Here is a 10,836-nt window from a genome sequence, read left to right on the forward strand (position 1 = left end):
CTCCTACATTTAGTGAGCATATTAAAACTGTCTCAATTGATTCACATGTGAATAGGAGGGCTTGAACCTGCAGATGGATGATGTCATAGAATGAAATACTTTGTGTATTTCAGTCATCAGAACCAGGTTCCTTGACTAGCACCATTCATTCTCGCTTACGATAATTCTAATGTTATAACTTCTAATAGTAACTGTATCAACTGACGAACTGGGAGACAGTGAGGTGATTGCCATCTAAGAGCCAACGTCTTTTTTTTGCGGCAATACTGCCTGCCAACAGTAATTGTCTCTGACTGATTGAGAGATTCCAGGGGCTATCACCGTTAAGTAACATAGTAGATGCAAATCATTTCATATTTACATTCATGCACTTCAAAAGGAATTTTGTAACTTTTTATAACTCAGAAGCATTTAACTGCAGGGCACTCCTACATCATATGATGGAATATGCCTGCTTGATTTAGGGGACACAGCGAACAGTTGGGATTTGGGGACAATTTCATTTTAAAGGGTTTCCTTGGTGTTAAATACAGTCGATTGGGTTCAAGTCCGGGCTATGGCTGGGCCACTCAAGGACATTCAGAGACTTGTCCTGAAGCCACTCCTGTGTTGTTTTGGCTGTGTTGCTTAGGGTTGTTGTCCTGGTGGAAGGTGAATCTTCGCCCCCAGTCTGAGGTCCTTTGCGCTCTGGATCAAGTTTTCATCAAGGATCTCTCTGTACTTTGCGGCCAGCTCTAGGAAGAGTCTTGATGGTTCCAAACTTAATTTAAGAATAATGGAGGCCACTGAGTTCTTGAAGACCTTTAATGCTGCAGAATTGTTTTGGTACCTTTCCCCAGATCTGTGCCTCGACACAATCCTGTCTAGGAGATCTACGGACAATTCCTTCGACCTCTTGGCTTGGTTTTTGCTCTGACATTCACTGTCAACTTTGGGACCTTAAATAGACAGGTGTATGGCTTTCCAAATCATGTCCAATCAATTGAATTTACCTCAGGAGGACTCCAATTAAGTTGTAAAAACATCAAGCATGATCAATGGAAACAGGACACACCTGAGCTCAATTTCGAGTCTCATAGCAAATGGTCTGAATACTTATGTAAACAAGCTATTTCTGTTTTTCAATCTTAATAAACTAGAAATGTTCCATATGCACAAAAACCTATTTCTCAAAAATGATGTGCAGAAATGTCTTTACATTCCTGTTAGTGAGCATTTCTCTTTTACCAAGATTCACCTGACAGGTGTGGCATATCAAGAAGTTGATTAAACAGTATGATCATTACACAGGTGCACCTTGCGCTGGGGACAATAAATGGGCACTCTAAAATGGGCAGTTTTGTCACAAAACACAATGCCACATGTGTCAAGTTTTGGGGAGGGAGTGTCCAATTGGCATGTTGACTGCAGGAATGTCCACCAGAGCTATTTCCAGATAATGTTATGTTAATTTATCTACCTTAAGCCACCTCCAACTTCGTTTTAGAGCATTTGGATGTACATCCAACTGGCCTCACAACCGCAAACCATGTGTAAACACGACAGCCCAGGACCTCCACATCAGGCTTTTTCAACAGCGGGATCATCTGAGACCGGCCACCCGGACAGCTGATGAAACTGTGGGTTTGCACAACCAAAGAATTTCTGCACAAACTGTCAGAAACCGTCTCAGGGAAGCTCATCTGCATGCTGGTCGTCCTCATCAGGGTCTTACCCTGTCTGCAGTTCGGCGTCGTAACTGACTCCAGTGGACAAATTCTCACCTTCGATGGCCACTGGCACGCTGGAGAAGTGTGCTCTTCATGGATGAATCTCGGTTTCAACTGTACCGAGAAGATGGCAGACAGCGTGTATGGCGTCGTGTGGAAAAACCTTTTGCTGATGTTAACATTGTGAACAGAGTGCCCCATGGTGGGGCTATGGTATGGGCAGGCATAAGCAACGGACAACAAACACAATTGCATTTTATCGATAGCAATTTGATTGCACAGAGATACCGTGAAGAGATCCTGAGGCACATTCATCCACCACAATCACCTCATGTCTCAGAATGATAAGGCACGGCCCCATGTTGCAAGGATCTGTACACAATTCCTGGAAGCTGAAAATGTCCCAGTTCTTCGATGGCTTGCATACTCACCAGCCATGTCACCCATTAAGCATGTTTGGGATGCTCAGGATCAATGTGTACGACAGCGTGTTCCAGTTCCTGACAATATTCAGCAACTTTGCACAGCCATTGAAGAGGAGTGGGACAACATTCCACAGGCCACAATCAAAATCCTGATCAACTCTATGGGAAGGAGATGTGTCGTGCTGCATGAGGCAAATGGTGGTCACACCTAGGGTCTATTTTTCTCCACTTCCTGTCTGACTGACGTGCCCAAAGTAAACTGCCTGTTACTCAGGCCCAGAAGCCAGGATATGCATATAATTGGTACCATTGGATAGAAAACACTTTGGAGTTTGTAGAAATGTTAAAATATGATATAACACTATAACACAATTGATATGGTAGGAGAAAATCCAAAGAAAAACCAACCAGAAAAAATATTTTTTGGAGAGCCCATGCTCTTCCAATGGAACGTAAAGGGTCATATCCAAATCCAGCTCCCAGATTGTAATTCCTATGGCTTCCACTAGATGTCAACAGTCTTTGTTCAAGGCTTGTTTCTTCCCAAATGAGGAAGAATTTTGAGTTTTAGCACTGGGAGTCAGAGTTTGAAATCAGTCTGTGCGCACGCGACGAAGAGGACACGCACCTGGTTATTTTGCTTTCTATTGAACATACTTCTTTCCGTATGAAATATTATAGTTTAATTACATTTTTGGTACCTGAGGATTAAATAGAAACGTATTTTGACTTGTTTTAACAAAGTTTAGCAGTAGTTTTTTTGATTATTTTCTCTGCATGTTCAGCGAGTGTATTACACAAATCGATGGCGCCAACTAAACGGACTTTTTGGGAGATAAAGAAGGATTTTATCTAACAAAACAACCACGCATGTTGTAGCTGGGACCATTTAGATTGCAAATCAGAGGAAGATTTTCAAAAAGTAAGTGAATATTTAATCGCTATTTGTGATTTTATGAAGCCTGTGCTGGTTGAAAAATATTTTGATCTGGGGCGCCGTCCTCAAACAATCGCATGGCATGCTTTCACTGTAGAGCTTATTGTAAATCGGATAATGCAGTTAGATGAACAAGCTTTTAACCAATATAAGACACTTTAATGTACCTAAATGTTTAATATCCATAATTGTTATGATTATTTATTTGAATTGCGCGCCCTCCAATTTCACCGGAAGGTGTCGACAGGACCGCCTAGCCCTAACAGGTACTGTATCTGTGACCAACAGATACATATCTGTATTCCCAGTCATGTGAAATCCATATATTAAGGCCTAATTCATTTTTTTTTTAATTGACTGATTTCGCTATGTGAACTGTAACTCAGTTAAATCTTTGAAATTGTTGCATGTTATGTTTATATTTTTGTTCAGTGTATAAATCCTATCATTGGATGGTTTCAATAGTTTCCCAAGAAACTCCATAGGCCAGCAAAACATTATAGTAGTAACATTGTTTTGAGCACATCACCAGGTAATAAGCACTATATCGTATCTAAAACACAGTTCTTCAATATACTCCAACATAACTCCAATAAGTGAAGCAGCAGTGTTCCGTGGGTCACTCAACTCGCTCACACCCATTGTCACAAGTCTCTTAACGTGATTTATAAGCGTCTAGCATTTCACGATATATAAACTAGAATTTATTAGTTTGGTCCTCGTCAATTTGTTTTCCGCCAGAAAACTGACCTTTATGAGAATATGAAAAATAAATTTGGGGCTTGTTTAGATCAGTTACTAAACCATTAAGCAGCTTCCTCCCAATAGGGTCCACAGTCTTCAGAGCATACAAAGACGTTGCTCAATGATCGCATGAGAACATGACTGTATACTGAGGTGCTATCAAATCTCAATCCACCACATAGTCATAATTAGGCCTAGGTCTAGAGCACGTCTCTGGTACCATTGTGCCAAGAGATATGTCATAAGCAGTTTCGAGTCAGCAAGCTCTTGATTATCCTGAAGAAAATGTTTCCTTTTGTTCTCTAGACTAGACATCTAAAGGCACCTGAACCTGTTGGAGCACCTTTCCATAATATTTCTCTTACGCTCATAGACCCCTATAACACCATCCTTTTCGTTTCATATACACACTGTGCTTTATTATTATAATATCTTCCAGGTGTTGAATAAAGTTATTTAATCTCCTCAGTTTTGCTGCAAGCCATATTGCTGCGATTTAGGAATATTTTTTATAATGTGTGCACACCTGCTCCAGATACATTGTCTGACTAGGTCTTTGGGGAGGTAATAACGACTGTCGATATTATGGGAATTCATGGGAAGGACAAATACTGCTTTTTTACAATCCATACAAGAAGTACTCAGAGGCATAGATGCAGTTAATGAGTGATCTCAACTATGAAACTACTGCGTCTGGTTTTGTTATTACAAATGTAAGTCATAACCTTTAACTTTTCCATTCACAGTCAAGGTCTGTGAAATTTTGGGGGGAGTATTTTAGATTACCTGGTGGAACTTTAATTAGCTTGTGTCTTCATAATCTCGATACCCCAACCCAATGGTATTTCTTGCCTTTTTGAAAGATGAGAAACCATTATTCATATATCTCTGATCAGTGCCAGGCATTAGTTTAGTGTCTTTCTCTTAAAACCACCGAGGGACATCATTCATTCCAATAAAATTAATTCAACACAGTACCATTAGTTCTGCTGAGAATTGGGGGGATTTTTGTAGAGTAACTTCCTTCTGGTTGACTCCTCAAACTAAAGGCACATCTGGGGCTGTTTCTCTGCAGTGAGCGTCACCCCAGGCCCGTAATTTAAGACCTGTGACTGACTGTTGGGGATGGTGACCTCCTATGTGTGTGAGTAAGCCTGTGCAGGCTGCTAGCACAAGGCTGACCAGGGCCAGAGAGAGGGGGACAGGACAGGGGTATTAATAGGCCCACCCACTAGGAGAATGCAATATTTCCTCTCCATGAATCAAAATGGACACAGTCTGTCTTGGGGGATTCAATAAGAACAGACAAGAGAATGTCAATTTTCCTTCATAGCAGAGGTGTCAAACTCTTTGCATGGAGGGCCTACTGTCTGCAGGTTTTCCTTTCAATTATGCGCTAGACAACCAGGTGAAAGGAGTTACTTACTAATTAGTTACCTCAGTTCGTCAATCAAATACAAGGGAGGATTGAAAAGAGAGTTTTCATCTACATTTTTCGTAGCTGTTTATTTACCACCACAAACCGATGCAGGCACTAACACCACACTCAACAAGCTGTATAAGGCCATAAGCAAACAAGAGAATGCTCACCCAGAAGTGGCGTTCCTAGTGGCCGGGGTCTTTAATGCAGGAAAACTTACATCTGTTTTACCTAATTTCTACCCGCATGTCACGTGCAACCAGAGGGAAAAAAACTCTAGACCACCTTTACTCCACACACAGCGACGCATACAAAACTCTAATCCGACCTCCATTTGGCAAATCTGACTATAATTGTATCCTCCTGATTCCTGCTTACAAGCAAAAACTCAAGCAGGAAGTACCAGTGACTCACTCAATACGGAAGTGGTCAGATGACGCAGATGCTAAACTACATGACTGTTTTGCTAGCACAGACTGGAATATTTATACCAGTATACCACATCAGTCACCAGCTTCATCAATAAGTGCTTCGTATGTACATACCCCAACTAGAAGCCATGGATTACAGGCAACATCTGCATTTAGCTAAAGGCCAGAGCAGCCACTTTCAAGGAGCGTGACCATAATCCGGAAGCTTATAAGAAATCCTGCTATGCCCTCTGACTAACCATCAAACAGGTAAGGTGTCAATGCAGGACTAAGATTAAATCCCACAACATCGGCTCTGACGCTCGTCGGATGTGGCAGGATGTGGCGAGCTTGCAAACTATTACGGATTACAAAGGGAAACGCAGCCGCGAGCTGCCAAGTGACGCGAGTCGACCAGATGAGCTAAATGCCTTCTATGTTCTATGTTTGCTTCGAGGCAAGCAACACTGAACCATTTATGAGAGCACCTGCTTTCCCAGATGACTGTGTGATCACACTCTCCGTAGCTGATGTAAGTAAGATCTTTAATTTAAATAAGTCAACATTCGCACGGCCAGGTGGATTTACAGGATGTGTACTCAGAGCATGCGCTGACCAACTGGCAAGTGTCTTCACTGACATTTTCAACCTCTCCCTGACCGATTCTGTAGCACCTACATGTTTCAAGCAGACCACAATAGTCCCTGTGCCAAAGAACACCAAGGTAACCTGCCTAAATGACTACCATCCTGTAGCACTCACGTCTGTAGCCATGAAGTGCTTTGAAAGGCTGGTCATGGCTCACATCAATACCATCATCCCAGAAACCCTAGACTGACTACAATTCACATACCACCCTAACAGATCAACAGATGATGCAATCTCTATTGTAGTCCACACTGCCCTTTCCCACCTGGACAAAAGGAACACCTACGTGAGAATGTTATTTGTTGACGACAGCTCAGCATTCAACACAATAGAGCCCTCAAAGCTCATCACTAATCTAAGGTCCCTAGGACTAAACACCTCCCTCTACAATTGGAAACCCTGGACTTCCTGACGTGCCACCCCCAGGTGGTAAGGGTCGGCAAGAACACATCTGCCACACTGATCCTCAACACGGGGGCCCCTCAGGGGTGCATGCTTAGTACCCCCCTGTACTCCCTGTTCACCCATGACTGTGTGGCAACGTTTTCACTTTAACTCATTTGTATTTATTACTACAAAAATAAACTCACAACAAGATAATTATTTACAAGTTAATGGCGAGACAATTTCAGAAAATAGCTTACGGTTGTGAGTGTGACGAAATAAAAGCAGGGCATTTTACCGGATAATTGTAAAACTTGGACACTGTCTTGTTGGCCTAAGTGGTGCTGGTCATGTTGTTCTTCAAATGACTGTCTCTGGTAAACACATACTATACCAAATAAAATCAATGTTTATTTGTCACATGCACAGTATACAGAAGGTGTAAACAGTACAGTGAAATGTTTACTTGCATAGTGGAGTCTTTTGTTTAGACATGTAGCTAGCTAGCTAAACAATGAACCATAATCCCAACTCATAACGTTACTACCCTGCATGAATCTGCAAGTATCTAACACACCAGGTTCAATGTTAACTAGCTAGCTAACATTAGGCTATAACGAGCAATGCAAATGCTCATAATTTAACAATTTTATTTGTATTTACAGATGGCATAAACGTTTGTTATTAAGGGACATGAAAGTTCACATGTTCCAGAAGGCATTTCTGTCAATAAACGCATTTTGATAAAATAATGTTTATGTTCAAATGTCTCTCCTGTGAAGTAGTGACCTGTGACGTATGCCTAGTTTCCTAACACAAGTCACATTCGGCATAGGTCCTCAGATCCTCAAAAAGTTCTACAGCTGCACCATCGACAGCATCCTGACTGGTTGCATCACCACTTGGTATGGTCTAGGTCCAAGTCTAGGTCCAAAAGGCTTTTTAACAGCTTCTACCCCCATGCCATAAGACTCCTAAACAGTTATTCAAATGGCTACCCAAACTATTTGCATTGACACCCTTTTTTACACTGCTGCTACTCGCTGTTTATTATCTATTCGTAGGACAGGAGGCTGCTGAGGGGAGAATAGCTCATAATAATGTCTGGAATGGAGCAAATGGAATGGCATCAAACACATGGAGACCATGTGTTTGATGTATTTGATATCATTCCACTTATTCTGCTCCAGCCATTAACACAAGCCCACTCTCCCAAATTAAGGTGCCAGCAACCTCCTGTGATGCATAGTCACTTTACCCATACCTACATTTCCAGCAGACGAGGGCCCCATAGCAGCATCATGTATAAAACCAAGTTACTCAAACCTTTATCCGATTAATCTCACTGTTATTAATGACGCTGTTACGTTCGTCTGAAGGATGAGACCAAGGTGCAGCGTGGCAGGCAAACATTTTTTCCTTTATTAAAATGAACACCGTCAAATCAAAATAATACAAAACAAACGTAAAGTTCTGCAGGCTTCAAAGCAGCTTTACAAAAACAAGATCCCACAAAAACCCAGTGGGAAAAGGCTGCCTAAATATGATCCCCAATCAGAGACAACGAAAGACAGCTGCCTCTGATTGGGAACCATATCAGGCCAACATAGAAATACAAAACATAGAAATATTTAATCTAGAATGCCCACCCAAATCACACCCTGACCTAACCAAATAGAGAAAAAAAAGGCTCTCTACGGTCAGGGCGTGATAGTACCCCCCCCAAAGGTGCGAACTCCGGCCGCAAAACCTGACTCAATAGGGGAGGGTCCGGGTGGGCATCTAGCCTCGGTGGCGGCTCCGGTGCGGGACGTAGACCCCGCTCTGCTTGCGGATCCGCCATCCCTGGTGGCGACTCTTTCATGGGTCGTCGCCGAAAGCTCCGGACCGTGGATCGTCGCCGGAGGACCCGGACCGTGGATTGTAACCAGAAGCTCCGGACCGTGGATCGTCGCCGGAGGGACCGTGGATCATCGCCGGAGGGACCGGACCTTGGATCGTTGCCGGAGGCTCCGGACCGGGCCATGGATTATCACTGGAGGCTCCGGGCCATGGATCATCACTGGAGGCTCCGGGCCATGGATCCTCACTGGAGGCTTCGTGCCATGGATCATCACTGGAGACTTCGTGCCATGGATCATCACTGGAGGCTTCGTGCCATGGATCATCACTGGAGGCTTCGTGCCATGGATCATCACTGGAGGCTGGCTGCATGGAGCAGGCACAACACGTCCTGTTTGGATACCCACTTTAGCTCTGTAAGTGTGGAGAGCTGGCACAGGACGCACTGGGTTGTGAAGGCGCACTGGAGACATAGTGCATAGAGCCGGCGCAGGATACCCTGGGCCGTGGAGGCGGACTGGAGGTCTGGAGCGTAGAGCTGGCACAACGAGTCCTGGCTGAATACCCCCTGTCTCACGGCAAGTGCAGGGAGCTGGCACAGGCCGCACTGGGTTGTGCTGGCGAACTGGGGATACCGTGCGTAGAGCTGGTGCAGAATATCCTGGGCCAAAGAGACGCACCGGAGACAAGGAGTGCTGAGCCGGCACAATCCGTCCTGGCTGAATGCTCACTCTAGCATGGCAAATGCGGAGCGCAGGCACAGAGCGCACCGGGCTATGAATGCGCACTGGAGATACAGTGCGCATCACCGCATAACCCGGTGCCTGACTGGTTACACGCTCCCCACGGTAAGCACAGGGAGTTGGCTCAGGTCTAAACCCTGACTCTGCCAATCTCCCCGTGTGCCCCCCCAAAAACATTTTTTGGAGCTGCCTCTCGGGCTTCTGTTGTTGCCGTGTCAATTCCTCGTAGCGTTGCCGTTCCTCTTTTGCTGCCTCTATCTCCTCCCTTGGACGGCAATACTCCCCAATCTGCGTCCAGGGCCCCTTGCCGTCCAGGATCTCCTCCCATGTAGAAATACAAAACATAGAAATATATAATCTAGAATGCCCACCCAAATCACACCCTGACCTAACCAAATAGAGAAATAAAAAGGCTCTCTACGGTCAGGGCGTGACAGACGCTTGATTTTGTAAAGTGTATGTCTTGGTTGATGTCACCACTGTTCCGCCAGTCCCTCCCACTGGTTGTGTTTGGTCATTAATATTACTTTACACAAGTAAAGAGGTCTTGTCATTTCCAACATGGAGTATGTTTGTCTTGACATATCAAAATGTCTCCTCCCATCATAAAAACAGTTAAAGCCCTTGTACTTGATTGATGAATTAAGTTCTCAAATTAGTAAGGAACTTCCATCACCTGGTTGTTTAGGTCTTAATTGAAAGGAAAAAACAAAAAACCCGCAGACACTCTGCCCTCCGTGGAATGAGTTTGAATCATTCCAGCAAGGTGCGTGCGTGTGCATTCGCGCGCGCGCTCGTTTAAACCAACTAGTAAATGTCACACCAAAACAAAAGTAAAGCATAGACTGCAAAGCCACAATGCCAGTTTAGGTCAGACATACAGCCGCTAAATTGGCATGTACAAAATCAATCTCAAACGCCCACCCTACCTTGTCTCCTTGCCTTCTTTTTGTAAGTATCGGTGGTAAAATGGAATAATTTCAGCCCTTGGCAGGCCATATTTCCAATGTAAACCCACAGGAGGATGTGCTGGAACAATTCACCCTGCAAGGCGTCTGGCTGAGAATCCGCAGGGCTGTGTATGTGCGTGTGTAATTGGTCCAGCAGCAGAGGAATGACCTTAAGTTAAGATTCAGGCAGTTGGGAGACCTTGGAGACAGACGGCCTGGATTCCAGAGCCTGTCCCTCGGATCCCTTGCATGCACTCATTCTGAGGCTCTAGTAGAGTAGTAATACTACACCGCTGGGGAACACACATGCACACGTAATAAGGCTGCCATCATAATATTCTGATATAATGTATTTATATATTGTAAAACTTATTTATTCTCGAAATCTCTGTGAGTGAATGAAATCTCTGTACGATATTCTAAATGTCATGGAGTATCTGTAATAGTTATACTATCAATGTTATGGGATTTTCGTGTGTTTTCACAGAAACAGGCATTGAGGTTACATGGAAATGGACTATATTTGTGTATGTTTATGAAGTAGACAGTCAAGTGGGATGTGTTAGCTTGCGTATATTTACAGTGGGAAGAGGGCAGAGAAGGAGAGACGTCCAGGCCCTTACC

General features: G+C 43.9%; 1 long non-coding RNA gene across 1 annotated transcript in view; it reads right to left on the minus strand.

Moving 5' to 3' along the window:
- LOC115169580 (uncharacterized) overlaps positions 1-10,442 on the minus strand; it is a 48,446-nt gene extending 38,004 nt beyond the window's left edge. Inside the window, exon 1 of the long non-coding RNA XR_003870889.1 lies at positions 10,192-10,442. This is a non-coding gene — a long non-coding RNA (uncharacterized LOC115169580). The remainder of the gene's footprint in view (positions 1-10,191) is intronic.
- Positions 10,443-10,836: the final 394 nt, after the last annotated feature.

The sequence above is a fragment of the Salmo trutta genome, chromosome 31 (genome assembly GCF_901001165.1).
Source record: "Salmo trutta chromosome 31, fSalTru1.1, whole genome shotgun sequence".
In the NCBI taxonomy this organism is placed as follows: Eukaryota; Metazoa; Chordata; class Actinopteri; order Salmoniformes; family Salmonidae; genus Salmo; species Salmo trutta.